Below are 17,688 nucleotides of genomic sequence, written 5' to 3'. Positions count from 1 at the left end.
GGAACATGGCAGCAGTCTACCCCAGCTAAAACACACATTCTAAACAAACACCTGCACTTGATCTGTAAATACAGCCTCAAGGTGCAGCTTCTAACATGCATCATTTCAACCACCACAGGCAACTTCAAATTAACATGAACTCCAAGTGAAAAATGGCATGCGACTTCAAAGCAAAGCTGCTTGTAGCAGCTTCTTAAAGCAGGGATTTATGCGAAAGCATTCCCAGTGGTCCTGTAACTACCCAACTAAAGGAATATTGGGGATAGAGACGGCCTTCAGTGTTCTTTGGAAAGGACACAACCTCGCTGTCTTGGTCCATTTGTGCTGAGAAAACCGAATACCAGATACTGAGCAATTTATAAACACTGGAAATTTATTTCTCACAATTTTAGAGACAAACTACCATAGGTGTGGTTGTCCGATGAAGGTCTGCATCCAAGACGATGCCTTGCTGCTGTGTCCTTGGGAAGGAAGCCACACCGTGTTCTCCCGTTGTGGGAATTGGAAAGGCACAGGAAAACAAAATGCTGCGTGAAGGCCCTTTTCTGAGAGCCTCAATCCAATCCACTTAAGAAGAGAACCCCTAATCTGATCCAAAGGCCTGTCATCTGATGGCCAATCAACTGATTAATACATTTCTACACATGAATCCTGGAGGTGGCATACACCATAGAAACCAACATAAGTATGTAGCAGAAACAAGGAAAGAAACATGCATTCTCTCTCGACCTACATCCTAGTCTCACACTCGATGTCACTGTCTTCTCCAGTGGGGTTTAAAGTAGCATGGTTTTTGTTACTGTCTGTATCCTAGCCCACTTGATTCCAACAAGAACAGTATAATTAATTTTAGTACTGAGTTCCCATGGCTGCCTCTGCTTTTAAATAAAAATTATTTTTACTTCTTATTGAGATTAAAGGGATTAGAGAAATTCACGGTGAGGGAAGAACCATCATTTGTATCATCTGGCTGAAGGGCAAAGTTTATGCCTTGTATTTAAAATTCCATTGTATCCAATTTACATAGCACTTTGTTTGCCACAAAAGAGTTTGTTCTTCTCTCATTGGCACATGGAGTTACAGACCCTGATAAAAAATATGGGCCTCTAGTGTGGATCCTTGAGCTTTATGTCTGTGGTGCTGCCCCTTAGACATTCCTGGGGCCTGCCTCCAAACTAAAAGCATCTTTTCAGATAAAATTGTGCCTGCAATGCATCCACTTCTTCCAGGTTCAGTGCACAGCACTGTACTGTGTATGAAAAAAGCATCAAGAATCCAAAGAGATTCGGAGCCTTGTGTAACAAAACCATTTTTGCAGCCAGAATTGTGACACTAATTTTGCAACCAGCACTACTTTTCCTTTAATTAACTCATCCTCTGCATTGGAAGAGCTTTATTCAATAGTTAGAGCCCTCTAGATTCAAAGAAAGAGAGCTTTATTCATTTGATTAAATTATTTGTGTTTTATAGGATTGCATTATAATAATTTTACGGATTTCATTTCTTTTCTCACTTTACTTTCCTTTATTCCCCTAACCAGAAAGAAGCATGGGAAGAAAACTAATATTTTTTTTTTCAACTAGCCAATTCTCCCAAAGCAAGGTATGTATGTTTGAGATATTTAAAATCGCGTACTAGAGATAGAATCGGTATAGAACAGCCAACTGTTGCCTATCAAAGTTCCTTGTAAGAACTTCAGCCTTCATGTTTTGTTTAAGCAATTCAGGATATCATTCAACTGTTGTTTTTTTTTTTTTTGGTTTTTTTGTTTGTTTGTTTTTTGGGTTTTTTTTGCTGTAGTAATTAATTTTAGCTGACAAAGAAAATATGCCCACTCGTCTCCAATTCTCGCCAAGTAAGCATGTTGCTCCTTCCTGGGAAAGAAACTGAGGTGAATATGCTTTCTCCTTGGTAATTTCAAGAAAAAAATGACTAGCTGTGTGCCCCGGAACAAGTTTTGTCATGACATATAAGTTTTCATATTTCTTTTTATACGATTTATTTATGTTCATTGGGAAGACAAGTTTACACAGAGAAGAAAAGACAGAGCGAAAGATGTTTCTTTCACTGGTTCAGTCCCCAAGTGGCTGCAGATCCAGGATTGAGCCGATCTGAAGCCAAAAAAGTTCATGAGTTGTATTTAAGTCAGGAACTTCCTCCAGGTCTCCCACACAGATGCAAGATCCCAAGGCTTTGGTTTGTCCTCAACTGCTTTCTCAAGCTACAAGCAGGGAGCTGGGTGGGAAGCAGCCAGGACAGGAACAAACACCCATATGGGATCCTGATTTGTGCAAGGTGACACTTCAGCCGCTAGGTCCGTCTTCAGGTTTTTTTGAAGACACTCATCCAAATACATTAATACTTGTAGTACAAGTAAAGCATATTTGAATGTTGAACAAAATATGCCTAGCATTTAGCTTCCAAGGAAAAATTGTGTTTGGTATTTGCATTTGTATTTTGAGATATTGAAGTTTAGCTTAACTATTGCAAGGACCAGTTCCTTGATGAACTTTTTATGAATCAAGTGTGATACCTTCTCTGATCTTTGTAGCAGAAAGAAACTAATTGCAATGGAATAAGCAATAATAGATGTTTCTTGGATCTGACTTGCTATAATAATAATAACAATAATAATAGCTGGACACATGTTATAATTTGGTAATTCCTATAAAGGAAACAACTACGTAACCGTGATTATTGCACATTAAACAGTACAGCATGCCATTGAAGTAAATAAAAGCAATATGGCATCTTACTGTTGAACAACAGATTAGTCAGATAGTTAAACCACAAATGGTATCAACCTTGGGCATAAACATCATGAGGGGTGTGCAGAAATAGTTCTACATGCTTTCCTGACGTTATTAAACAAGTGCCCAGAATTAATTCAACTCCGCTTTGGATAAGTCACTCAAGACGTAATGGAATACAACTTCCTTTTTAAAAAGCAAAATCATCAATGAAGGACTATATGTCTATGTGGATGTTGACCTGGGAACTGACAGAAGTTTGGATGATGTCGTTATTGCAGAATACAAGAAAAACAAGCATAAGTATTAAAGTCTCATACATAATTATTCTTAGTAACTGTTTTTTGAATATTTAAAATACTGAGTTTAAAATTAATTAATTTAGCATGTCTTGAAATTCTAGTACATATCTACAAGCTAAGATGACAGTCAAAAGCAGGGGTTTCCTGAGAGATGTCAGAGATGGAATCCCTGACTAAGAAGGAAAACTGTGGTAGAAACCCATTGAAGAGTAAGAAAATATTTGGTGATACATTTTATATACATATATAGATTTCAAGATATTTCTTACTTTTATTTGAAAGGAGTTTTATAGAGAGAGAACAGGAGGCAGAGAAATCGTAGTATTATGAAATGTGGTTCACTCCCCAAATGACCACGGTGACCAGAGAATGGCTGGTCTGGATCCAGGAGCATTTTCGGTGTCTCCCACATGGATGCAGGGACCCAAGGGCGTGAATCCTCTATTGGCAGGCAGGCGTATCAGAAGTGGAGACTCTGGAGCTAGGACCAGATTCCGTCTGGGATGCTGGTGCTGCAGATGGAGGCTTAGCCTGATAGACCACAGAGCCAGCCCCTGTGATTCATTTGCAACAGAGAATGGAAAATGATTGTTTGTCAAATTGCAAATACAGCAAAAGTCACTAGGTAAACATCATCGTACGGAGCAACCAACTCACTAGAGGAGACTAGAGTACAGAGAAGCAAGTAGGAAGGAAAATGTATGACTTAGAAGATGTCTGGGAAGGTTGTCCCCTCTGTAGTACTCAGCTGCTGATGAACTAGGGGGAAGCACCTGTATGCTAGACTGTAATTGCTTGTTGTAAGCGTTCTAGATGTGCCTGTTCATCAGGAACACCATCCTAGAAGATCAATTATAAAACTGCACTTCATGAGACTGAGTTTATCTTTTGAGTGGAGTGGATTTTTTTTTTCACAAACTCGGGGGGTTCATCTGGAAGCTGTATGTGAAATGTAGAAGGGATCCCACTTCGTTTCTGGTACCCTACTCTGTGTCTGCATGCTCTATCTCTCTGCAAAAAGCCACAGAAATGGCTTAGAATGTAATTTGGAAGACAGTGGAGGAAACACAGGCAACAAGACAAATGGACAATCTGTGAATAGCAAAATATTATTCTTGAAAGAAGTAGATTATTATTTTTTAAAAGATTTTTTTTTATTGAAAGGCAGATAGACAGAGAGGAGGAGAGACAGAGAGTAAGATCTTCCGTCCAATGGTTCACTCCCCAAGTGGCCGCAAAGGCTGGAGCTGAGCCAATTCCAAGCCAGGAGCTCGTCTGGGTCTCCCACATGGGTGCAGTGTGCCAAGGCTTTGGGTCATCCTTGACTGCTTTCCCAGGCCACAAGCAGGGAGCTGGTTGGGAAGCAGGGCTGCTGGAATTAGAACCGGCTCCCATATGGGATCCTGGGCATGCAAGGCGAGGACTTTAACCACTATGCTATCGCTCCAGCCCCAGAAGTAGATTATTCTATCTGCTGGAAGAAGAAATTGACTGCAAGTTTCCCTTCAACAGTAAGGTTTATTGTCCCTATGTATAACTTTGGGGCACTTTATTATGTCTGTGTCCTTCTGCATGGAGGATTGCAAAATCAAGAAGTGGCAGTAAAAGATTCAGGGGAAGTAGGACCATGGGGCCATGAGAAAGTCAAACCAACAGCCCCTTTAAACCTTTGTCTTAAGTTAATAGAGGAACTAGAACAATAGGGAAAAGACTTAGGAAACTTTCCTCCCACACCAACCTCCCCAAACAACAAGAAACTAGAATGTTCCCTTTTCAAAAGTTCCTGTAGGGCCATAAGAGCGTGTATTTGAACATGTTCCCCTTATGAGTACTGAATTCAGAAATGTCTAAAGAGAGGCAAAACTGTTGCTCGAGGGCACTGAGGGCTAGCAAATCAACTAGACTGATTCTTAGGGCCAAGTTACTAAATTTGAACTGAAATGATGTCTATGATGAAGATGCCAGGCAGTGATTCAAAAGGCAGCCATGGTCATTTGAGAAAAATAGCATACTCCTCGACAGGAGATCTGATTGGCCGAACGAAGATTTCTCAAGACTGATCCTGAGTGAAATAATACTGACACCAGCATTGAGCAAATGTGAAATATCAGGCAGCTAATAATTAAAGGAATAAAATAGTCTCTTTCAGATTCTAAGAATTCATTAAACCATTTACTCAAAGAAGAAGAAATCTTCCATTTTTCTACCAAGGCTTAGAGATCAAATAAGGAAATACTTTGGTCTCAATCCAAAGTTCTCAATTAGATATGTACTTTTAGAAGTCACTTTTGTATCATTAGGAGCCTGGATATCATAAAGAATCTACAAAAGGGGAACAAAAATGTTTTCAAATGAAGAAATGGGCAAAAACAAAAGGTGAAAGTCATGGTTTCTTCCACAGAACAGGCAATGAGAAACTGATTGGATGGGAATCCTCCTTGTAAAAATATGGGGAAATCCCAAATTTCACCAAACAGCTAGGAGGAATATACAGAAGGCAATTTGTGATACTCACTTATATTAAAGATTTGGAAAGAATGGACATTCAAAACAGAATGCCCAGAATCAAAGCAGTAGGACTTCTGATGACAATGAAGGATCTGAGGTTCTTTTTGTGTAGGTTCCACCAGGAATGTTTGATAAACCTCTGGATAGGATCTGAGTGGGAAGAGATAACACTTTTGGTTGACAGTGGAACTTTTCATTTTTCACTGATGCATAAACCAAAGGACATATAACTGTCCAGAAACAAATTGACAGTGCCAGTGACAACAGGGAGGGATTCTATGTTCCAATATGTTTTTTAAATGCAAATCTGACTAGTATCAGGACACGTTAACAAATCGTTTCATGTTCACATGAGACGGGGGTTGTGATGCTCTGCCAAGGCTTGATTATGAGATTGAATTTACGACTAGACAAGAACAAATAAAAGTACTCCTATCCTAGGAGAAGGAGGAAAACATTGATCATTTAGTTTGGGTAAAAGAAAACAGCAGACGATTAAAAATGACACCATTACAAATTAGACTCAAGCAACTGGGGGCAACAGCAGGAAGAAGACAAGCCTTATTCCTTCTGAAGGGTAAAAGGGTTTATAACTAGTAACAGAAGGATGAATCAGAGATGGATACTAGACCCTTGCATGTCACCATGCAATACCCCAATTCTCCCTATTAAAAAAACCTGATGGATCCTATAGACCTAGACAGCACTTAACAGCTGTCATCAAATTGTCCTGAATGGCCACCAGATAGTGCCAAATCTTTACACCTCGCTGGGTAAAACCCCATATGAACACAAGGAGTTTAGTGTGGTTGATTGAAAAGATGAATTTGGGATTGTCTCTTAGACAATGGGAGTGGATCTTCTTGAGTGGGAAAATCCTGCAAATGGAAAGGAACAGCAATGCCAGTGGACTGTATTATCACACAGTTTACGAAAGCCCCAGATCTGTGTGGCCAAGTCTTAGGGAAAAATGTGAAAGAGTTTCAACAAAGACACACTGTAATACACTGACAACCTAATAATCTCATTTCTTCCCTCTAGTATTTATGGTTCATCATATGGAATTTAGCAATTTGGTGCTGATTAAGACTTGAAAGGAAGAAGCCTTGGCCACACCGAGAGGGCCAATGTCAAGTAGACAAAAGGTGGAATAATTATAATTGGGTTAAAGGACTGATAAAACAAAGTGTGGGACAGAAATGGGAATATACAGAAAATATGAGTCATCTAAATCTCCATTAAAAGTGACTCTATAAAGAAGTCTAGCCCTGCACATTAGCCTAGCAGCTAAAGTCCTTGCCTTGCATGTGTCAGGATCCCATATGAGTGCCGGTTCTAATCCTGGCAATCCAGCTTCCCATCCAGCTCCCTGTTTGTGGCCTGGGAAAGCAGTCGAGGATGGCCCAAAACATTGGGACCACGTACCCATGTGGGAGACCCAAAAGAAGTTCTGAGCTCCTGGTTTCAGATCAGATCAGATCAGCTCTGGTTGTTTGGCTATTTGGGGAGTAAACCAGTGGATGGAAGATCTGTTCTGTCTCTCCTCTCTGTACATCTGCCTTTCCAACAACAATAAAAACATGTTGTAAGGAAGTAACAAAAAAGGCAGGACTGGAGGTTGATTAGCTAGCATCTGCTTACAGGCTACCACCTCACAATATTCAAGTTAAAGTTGTGATAATGGATCCTGGGAAAGATTTGTTTGATCTGAAGAAAAATCAGAATATCCCTTCAAAACCTTTTGGCTCAAGGGACTTCTTGCACATACACTGTCCCTCTTGATTTCCAGGCCTTTCAATTAATTGACATGATGGAAATGGTCCTGGAGGCTCTGCACACCCTGCCCCTCCTGCCTCCTGCTGTACTACTTTAGGTTAATGAACTGCAGGAAAACTTTGGGTTCCAGCAGCTCTCCTTCTCCCTCCTGACAATTAATTGAATGTATGGAAACTTTTTACTGTATGTGTCTCAAGCTGATTGGAGGATGAACGCTTAAATTTGGCAGTGAGGTGCAGTGGCTCCTAGAGTGTAGCAAGAGCTACTGTCACCAACTTTGCCCAATAAACCATTCCCCTAACATCCTATACTTGAATGATGTCTTTTGCTCTCTGCCAACACTTTAATTAAGGAAAGGAAGGAAGGAAGGAAGGAAGGAAGGAAGGAAGGAAGGAAGGAAGGAAAGAAAGAAGGAAGGAAAGAGGGAGCGGAGAGGGAGGAGGCAAGAGAGAGAGAAAGAGAGAAAGAAAGAGAGAAAGAAAAGAAAGAAAGAAAGAAAGGAAGGAAGGAAGGAAGGAAGGAAGGAAGGAAGGAAGGAAGGAAGGAAGGAAGGAAGGAAGAAAGAAAGAAAGAAAGAAAGAAAGAAAGAAAGAAAGAAAGAAAGAAAGAAAGAAAGAAAGAAAGAAAGAAAGAAAGGAAGGAAGGGAAAGAAAACAAGAGAAAGAAGGAAGGCAGGTAGGGAAGGAAGGAAGAAAAAAGTGAAGAAAAGTGAAGAAAAAGAAAAGAAAAACACTTGGTCTTTAAACATGGCATGCACATATCTTAATCATATTATGATATGTGAACAACTTGAACTGTTTGGATTCTCCAGTCAGGGGTATAGATTCTCTCTAGATTAAATTCCTTTGTAACTGAGTAAGTAGTACTAGATATCTTCCAAAAATAAAGTTAAAGTTTAATACTCTATGATCAGTGCCAGCTGCATAACTAACATTGAATGAGCATATATAATGTACTAGAAGTTGTACAAAGAACTTTATCGTATCTTTAACTGCCTTAGCCTCAACTAAACTAGGGAACTACAAATGAGAAAACAAACTAAAAAAAAGAAAATCAACAGAGAATAAACACTGAACAGAATGACAAAACAAGAAAAATCCAAGCCGAAGCTCTCAATTGTACCTTAATGATGGTGTTACTGGTTGCTGTTGAAAGATAAAGTTTCAAAGGTGTCTTTTTCTTCATTGTAGAAGCTTTTGAGACTGAGTTTGGGAGAGATAGCTCCTCTTATTATTGTGAATTCCTTGCATGAGCCCAGGTTATACTTACCTGGTAAAACTCCAAGATTGGTACCGTTGTCAACTGGATAGACCCTACACAACCATTTGACTGAGATTTTTATACTCCGTATGAGCAAAACCAGGAAGTTTATTATCTCAAAGAGTATAATTTCAACCAAGGCTATTTCTTGGTAGACTGTACATCACACTTGGAAAGCTTTGTTTCCAACCTTTGTGAAGTTCCTGCCTCCACAATGGTAGGTGGCTCTCTTGAGGAGCTCCCCACTTGTCAGCAATATTCTAATTTTTTTTAAATATATTGAATCTCTTAAATTCTAACTTAATGACCTGAAGGTTACTTTGTTACAACAGATCAGACATGAGTGCAGGTTTCTTTGTCCATATTATTTCCTGGTAATAGTACAAGAATTAGTAGTAGCAGTAACAGTAGTTAGTAGTACCAATTATTTAATTAATTAACTTTTCCTTGCTAATGTATAACACTAGATTGTTGCACAGTGATATCCAATGGATTTATGCTCATTTGTGAACTGTGCTTTTCCATTGACTGCTCTGATTTTAAATCAAAAGAAAAACATCATGGTCCAGCATGATAGCTTAGTGGCTAAAAGACCTGGGATCCCATATGGGCACCTGTTATAATTCCAGATGCCCCACTTCCCATCCAGCTCCATGCCTTGGACAGACCAAAGCCTTGGGACCCTGTACCGACATGGGAGATGTGGAAGAGGCTCTGGGCTCCTGGCTTTGGATTGACTCAACTCTGGCCGTTGTGGCCACTTGGGAAGTGAAACATTGGATGGAAGATCTTCCTCTCTGACTCTCCTTCTCTCTACATCTGACTTTCCAATAAAAATAAAACAAATTGTTTTTTTAAAAGAAAAGAAAAACATCAGAATTGGTTATGGAATCACCACAAAATTTTATAGACAGGTATAGCGAATCCCATGTGAATTTATTTCCACTATCAAAATGTATTAGAAACAAGGATGATTTTTCAAATGAGACTTAGACTCAATTTCAGTAGTTGAAAGACTATCTTAGTTATTTATTTATTTACTCATCTTTTATTAAAAAGGTAGATCTACGGAGAGAAGGAGAGACAGAGAGAAAGGCCTTCCATTCACTGGTTCACTACCCAGGTGGCTGAAATGCAGAGGTGAGCTGATCCAAAACTAGGAACCAGATGCTTCCTCCAAGTTGCCCACGCTGGGGCAGAGACCTGAGGCTTTGAGCCATCCTCTTCTGTCTTCCCAGGCCACAATCTGGGAGCCGGATGGGATGTGACATGGCTAGGACATGAACCAGCACCCATATGCGATTCCAGCTGTTGAAGATGGGATGATTAACCAATGGAGCCATTGTGTTCAGACCCCAAATTTTCATTAAAATCAAGCTTTCTTAAAATAAGATTGACTTTTCAATCAAGAAACAGAAGTTTTTTCTTCATCATTTTTTCATTTGTCCAAATAGAATTTGAACTGTTTTGTTATCTAAATCTTATCAATCTTACTGCATCTGTTGTAAGAATTTGTATTGTTGCTTAGCTGTTCTAAGAAGTGTATGTAATTTTAATTATATTTTATATTGTCATTGTCAATTGGAGACTACAATAATGTTTTTAAACAAATGACTATTGCTTTTTAAGTTAAAAGTGCTGAGAAATCACTAATGTCAATTTAACCTCGAGTAACTGAATATATATGTAGTAGGATTTTATTTTATTAAAAATAAAGTTTTCTATAACATTTATCTTTAATTTTTCAAATCATATATAAATACTCTAAGTTAAAAATAAAGGATATATAAGTATATGGATTATAGACATATAGATATTGGACCAGTTCATTGGCAACATAATGCTCCACCTACAGTGCTAGCATTCCATATAGAGGCCAATTTGCCCTCCAGCTGCTCCACTCCCATTGGATTCTCCCTGTTTATAGCCTGGGACAGTGCAAAGCATGAATCAATTCCTTGGGCCTCTGCACCCACGTGGGAAAGATGCTTCTGGCTCCTGGCATCAGATTAACTCAGCTCCAGTGGTCGCAGCCATTTGAAGAATGAACTATCTCTGTTCCTTTCCTTCTCTCTGTAAATCTGCCTTTCCAATAAAAATAAATAAATCATTTTTTAAATCATATGTATTTATTTATTTGAAATACAGAGCTACAGAGAAAGGGTGAGATACACCTGTGCACACACACAAGCATACACACAAACATACAGAGAGAGAAAGAGAGAGACAGAGAGAGAGATTGTCTCTCCACTGGTTAATTTCTCACATGGTCACAATAGCCAGAGGTGGCTTAAGCCAAAATCAGGATCCTCTTCTGGGTATCCCATATGGGACACAAGGCTCCAAACATGTGAACCACCTTCAGTGTTTCCCCAGGGCATCAGCAGAGCTCTGGATTGGAAATGGAGCAGCTGGGATATGAACCAGCATCCATGTGGGATGCTAGTGTCACAGGCAGAAGCTTTATCAGGCACCCCACAACGTTGGTGTTCAAACTTTCAAAAACACTTATCAGTTCAGTTCCAAATTTGTTCTTTCAATACATTGCATTTTTATTTTTACAGAATCACATCTGTGATTTCAAATATACAATTTTGTGAAGTCCTCACCCCCATCATCATTTTGTTTTGTTTCCTTCCATTTCATTTGAAAAACAGAGAAAGACACAGGCAGGCAGAGATTTTTCCAAATGGCCAGCAATTGGTCACTTTCCAAATGGCCAACAATTGAATCTGGATCTTCCAAGAGGATGTCTTGTTGCTCTCACCATGCATATTAGCAGGTAGATGAACAAGAAGCAAAGAATCCAGACTTAAGTCAAGCCACATCAAGTGGGATGTGGACAAGCACTTGTCCCTCGGCTTTTGATTTTAAATAATATGCAGTTATGTAATCTGAGATGCAGTTAAACATGCCATCACCAAAAATTTCTGGTGCTGTCCCTTTGTACTGTTCCCCTTTCCCGGCTCAGCCTCAGGAACTCATTGATTTGTTCTTAGGCACCACATCTGGCTTTTTCCCAAATGTCAGTCATACCAGCTTAAAAATGTAGCAAGCACAATGCAGATGAGATTCATTTATATGGTTGTGTGTATCAACATGTGTTTCCCTTTATTATTCTGGTGTTTCCTTTTCTATAGATACAACATGCTTTGCTTACCCACTCAACATTGAAGGACATTGCAGTTTCTCAGTTCTTGGAGAAATTAGAAATAAAGCCGTTAGAATCATTCATACACAGATTTTGGTACTAAAGCTCTTGATTAACCTTAGGTAAACTTCATACACCTTATTTGGAAACTTTCAAACTTTCTTCATAATCAGCAGAATCATTTTGCATTCATATCAATGATGAATAATAGTTCCAGTTTCAGCTAATCTTTGGTTTCCAATAGTTTCATTATGATATTTGTCTGGTTTTCTTCTTGAATTTATATTCTTCACCAAATCTGGCATAGTTTACCCATTTTTTCACTTTTTTTTTCATTTTTTTTTCCTAGAATGCAGTAACATGAGTCAGCCTTTCTATAAAAACAGTTTCTGAATACACAATCCTCTGTCTTTGGTTTCTGCTGTTCAGTCTGGATAATCTCAGCTGACCTGAATTCAGCTTAATGACCCCTCTGTTGTCTCGGTACTTGAGACCATCCAAAGATCACTTCGAATGCTGTATTTTTCAGTCCTAAATTTTGTCATGGATTCTTAAACCAATTTTTTTCATTTCCAAAGGTTTGTCTTTCCACTCATTCCAAGAGTGTTTCCTACTAAGCTGTGACACCTTATTATTCCAGCTATTTTAATGCCATTATCAAATCAGCACAAAATCTGTTTCATCTTGGTATGACCATCCCTTAACTATGGTATCATGGCAGAATTGATCACCTGTGAGTGCATTTTAATAACTTCATATTAAAACAAGACCTTTAAAAATAGTGTGTAGAGAGAAACACAGAAGGGTCACTATGTTATTTTCCTCGCCTGCCCACCTCCTAGCCTTCAGAAGCAATAATCCCATTGAGATTCAGACTATATCATTTGGAGCTTTCTGATGGTTGGTGATTCTAATGTTAGCTCAATTCTCAGAAATAGTGATCTGCAGATTTCAAACTCTCCTGAAGGCATGCTTCTCAGGAGACAGTGGGCACCTTCGCTGTTAGCTTCTGCTACAGTTGTGTTTCCAAAGCCTTTGCTGTTTGTGCTGCTGTAGCATGTATGTGCAGCTCAAGTGTGAGCCCAAGACTTGAGCTTTTATTTATACCTAGAATTTCAAACATACCAGGAGCTATCTGCCATCCTCTTTTCTCTGAGATTCTTTATCTCACAGTTGATCCCTTGGAAATCACTTTTTTCCCCACACTGTAGTCAGAAATACAGCAGTTGTTAAAGTGCCATAATTCCCTAAGCTTGACAATCTAGCACCTGTATTAGGGCAAAGCAGTGGAAAAGCAGCAGAAAATAGTAGAGATTATTCCTATTCTCAGGACTATGCGATTCTTTGCTAGTTCTTCTGGCGACAAATGCAGAGTTTTGCTCATATTTCACAGTACGTGGGTTTCAGAACATGGTTATGAGAGAAGGATAAAAAAATTAAAGAAAAAAAAAGTTTTATTTATAACCTAGACAACAGAGATTACTGTTTCTGTAGCTCTGTTCAAACAAATGGAATGTTTCAGGGAAATGTTGCTGTCTGCAAACCTTTCATAGTTATATGTCTAGAACTGACTCTTGCGTTAGCCAAGAGATAAAATAAGATGAAAAACAGGATGCTCCGTAGAGTCTGTGATCTCCCTTCCCCATTTTGAAGCTTTATAAAATTTCAGAAGAATTAAGAAGCATACAGGGATATTAAGTAATTAAAAAACAGACATAATTTTGCATTTCAATCCCATGATACAGACTTTTTGAATATGAACTAATTATATAGTATAGATGATTGACACAGAGGCCAGCTCCATGGTTACCCTTCTGTCCCGTGAAGCCAGCATCTCATGTGGGTACTAGTTCATGGCCTGGCTGCTCTACTTCCAACCCGGCTCTCTGTTTAAGGCCTTGGGCTCCTGCACCCATATGGGAGACCTGGAAGAGGCTTCCTAGCTCCTGTTCCTGGTTCCTGGCTCCTGGCTTCTCGCTTGTGGCTCCCAGGTTTAGGTTGGTTCAATTCTGGTAATTGCAGTCATTTGGGGAGTGAACCAGCAGGTGGAGGACCTTCTCTCCTTGTCTGTGAAACTGACTTTCAAAAAGGGAAGGGAAGGGAAGGGAAGGGAAGGGAAGGGAAGGGAAGGGAAGGGAAGGGAAGGGAAGGGAAGGGAAGGGAAGGGAAGGGAAGGGAAGGGAAGGGAAGGGAAGGGAAGGGAAGGGAAGGGGAGGGAAGGGAGGGGAGGGGAGGGGAGGGGAGGGGAGGGGAGGGGAGGGGAGGGAGGAAGGGAAGGGAAGGAAAGGGAAGGGAAGGGAAGGGAGAAAGAAAAGAGAGAAAGAAAGAAAGAGAGAAAGAAAGAGAGAAAGAAAGAAAGAAAGAAAGAAAGAAAGAAAGAAAGAAAGAAAGAAAGAAGAAAGAACAAGAAAGAAAACAAAAACAAATAAATCTTTAAGTGTTGAGATTATCCAAAGCTTCTTTCTATTTTTCATACAAGAAAATGTTGTATCTAATTCCTTTATCTTCTTCATTTGTGTTAAGGGTGATGGCCTTCTGTTTTTGTGAAAGTTTCAGTTCCTATTTTAAGGTTAATAGCAGAATCTTACTTTGTTTTGTGTATCATTTTTATTTAAAGTGCATGGATTTTTTTCCTGTAGCCAACAATTTGGAACATCCACACTTGAAGCTCTTCTCAGTATTCAATTATTAATTAGTCATTATCTAAATGTTTCTGACTTGCTCAAGAGTTGGATATTTAATAATCTAATGTCCATATTAACTATGCAGCCTCCTAGATCTTAAAAATCAATTAATGCATGAGCGTAGGTGTGTTGAAGTCAAAACATACCTGGTTTCTGTTGTCTCAACGAGTGTGAAAGTGCTGTTTGATATATACACTGAGATGTTTGTTCCATATGTGGTATGAATTATTTATTTAAACAGCACTTATGTGTTTGCTAAAACCAAAGTTTGTTGTGGCATCTTCAGTCTTTGGTAGTCCCATCCCATAAAACTTTCATTTTAAATCTTGTAACACTCCCCTGTAGAAATTTCAATTGAAAAGGTGAGCGTGTGGCATAACAGATGAGGTATCTCTTAGGATAGCTTTATCTTATTATCGTTGTGCCTGCATTCATCTCCCGATTGGACTTCTGTTTCTAGTTTCCTGCTAGCATGCACTGTGGGAAGGAGCAATATGTGATGGCTCAAAGTTCAAAACATGAATCATTCCGTCTGTTATCAAACACTCCTTTTACATAGCTATCACCGTATTTACCAGGATTGCTCTAACAAAAATATATATTGGTAAATGAGTGTTCATTATTTCTGTTATCAGACAAATAAAGCAATGCAAACTAATATGCTTCATTCTCTTTTGTGCTAATTTTCAAAAATATTATAAGCGAATTCAGTATCTGGTTGTGACAAACTTCTCAGGAGCTTTTTTCATGGACATCTGTGCCTTGCATCATGACCTACATGGCACGCTTGGTAATCAACTTACTGAGGAATAATTTACATGAAACAAAGCCTATCCCTTTTAATTGCACATTTTAATAATTTCTGACAACTGTAGAAATCATGTGATCACAGCCAAAATAAAGAATATTGACTTGACCTATAAATGTGTTCTGTATATGTTACCATTGCCTGTTCTCCCCACGAGATATAACACTGAATTTTCCTTGTAATTATAATTTATTTTTGCTCATGCTAACTTTTCGTATACATGGAAGTAAACTATATATTCCTTTGTGTTTTATTTCTGCTGATGAAAATATTTATTTTAAATTCCAACTGCATTATATCTTCATTCTTTCCAAATTAAATATTTGTGGTTTTCCATTAATGACTTTTCCTTCATGTAGATGTGTCTACTTCCTTCACCTGACTTTTTTCTTTGCGATTGATATTCAGAACATTTGTGTGAACTGCCTCGGTGTGCTTTGCATTTTTGCTGTCTTTATCCTGCTGGACTTCAGTGTTTATAGGTTTAGTTGTTGTTGTTTTTGAATTTTCTAAGGAACTTTGAGCTATTTTTCTCTTAATGATGTTTTTTCACTGCATGCCATAGGATTCCAAATTTATGTATGTTCTTGTCCCTCAGGTCACATTACTAAGGTTTTATTAAACCTTAATTCATTTTTACTCTCTGTACTTCAATATTTCTCTATATTTTTTTATTGAACATCTTAAAGTTTAATGATCTTTTTTCTTTGCAGCCTCTAATTGTCTATTAATGCCATTGGTAAATTTTTAAATTTTAAACATTGAAAATTTCTTTTAGAAATTCCATCTAATTGGACAAACACTTGGCGTTTCACGTGTAATGCCCGCATCCAATATCAGTGTCCACTTTCAGCATCCCTGGATTTGAGTACTGGCTCCACCTGCCATCCCGGCTTTGTGCTGATGTGTGTTCTTGGGATCCACCTGCCATCCCGGCTTTGTGCTGATGTGTGTTCTTGGGATCCACCTGCCATCCCGGCTTTGTGCTGATGTGTGTTCTTGGGATCACATGTGATGGTTCACGGTTTCCTGACACTCACTGGGAGGTGTGGATTGCGTTCTCAGCTCCTGACTGCAGCCTGGCTCGGCCTCCACTCTTGCAGCCATTTGCAGGATGACACAGAGGATAAGGAATCGCTTACACGTCTCTCACTCTCCCTCTTCCATTGAAGCCCCATTCCCTTTCTCTGCCTTTCAAGAAAACTAGTGCTGAAATTTATAAAAATGATAAAATTAAAAAGACTTTTCAATAGTTTTCTCTGCTGTTAAAGTAAATTCACGGTCACCCCTCAACAAATTCACACATTTCTCTGTATTTTTGCTTGTTCTTTTCTGGTTAGTCTCATTTTCTCTGTCACTTTATAGAAACTGAATTAACTGATTATTTCCTTGACTCTCAGTTATAGTCCTTCCTTCCTTCCTTCTTTCCTTCCTTCCTTCCTTCCTTCCTTCCTTCCTTCCTTCCTTCCTTCCTTCTTTTCTTCTTCTCTTCTTCCTCTCTCTACTTGCTTTCTCTGGTCAGATTTTTTTTCCCCATTATGAACATTTTGTGAGTGAAATTGTTGAGTGTCTGGATTTTGCTTTCTTTTATCAGATTGTTGAATATATTTCAACTTGATTTACATTGTTTGGACTTTACTGATGATCCAACAATTTATTTTTAAACCTTGTTAGGACGGAGCTGAACCAGTCTTCACTGATAACCACGGTGTTGTAAAGGCCACAGTGCAATGCTTGTGGCACCTGCACTCAACCACGTTAGTATGCAAAAGTATCACTTCACTCAGGCTAGTCCAGACCCACCTACTATTGAGTCCTCTGCAGGATTTCTTCACCTTGTGCATCCACGGCCTTTCTTCTGATCTCCTGAAGCCTCACGCTACACATTTGCAGATGTCTATCCAGCAACCGAGTCCAGGAGCTTGCTGTGCAGGTCCCTGGGGTACTCCTTACATTTCTAAGATCCTCCCTTTTCTTGGATGCACTGCAGGACAATCCCCAGCTGTTGCAGCCCCTGCATGCATCAGCTTCACCCTTCATGTATGTCTCCAGGAGATAGCACACATTCCTCAGTTTCCCCTTGCCTGTGACCATGTAGAATTTCAGAGCAATTGCCTGACACTCCCACCTTGTTAATCTTTTCTCAGGATTCTATCCCAGATCACTTGTTGATGAGTGTCGGAAAGTAACTGGTTTATGGTTGGCAAGATACAAATCATTTTGTTACAGCTAGTTATCAAGTTAGCTTTTCATTAATTTTTAAAATTATGTTTACTACTATATTGTTTTGGAATACAAATAACTACATTATATATAAATCTATACAAATATTCTGAAGAAGTACAAAAATCATTTTTGACCTAGATGATCATTTGTCCTTTAATTCTCCTTAAATGACTCAATAGAAACAATGGACCTAAAATGAAATTTAAGTTCGACAACCTCTTAT

Source organism: Ochotona curzoniae, unplaced genomic scaffold, assembly GCF_017591425.1.
Source record: "Ochotona curzoniae isolate NIBS_2020 unplaced genomic scaffold, NIBS_Ocur_1.0 contig_3498, whole genome shotgun sequence".
Lineage (NCBI taxonomy): Eukaryota > Metazoa > Chordata > Mammalia > Lagomorpha > Ochotonidae > Ochotona > Ochotona curzoniae.
The sequence above is the reverse complement of the archived record's forward strand: the minus strand, read 5'-3'. Positions refer to the sequence as shown.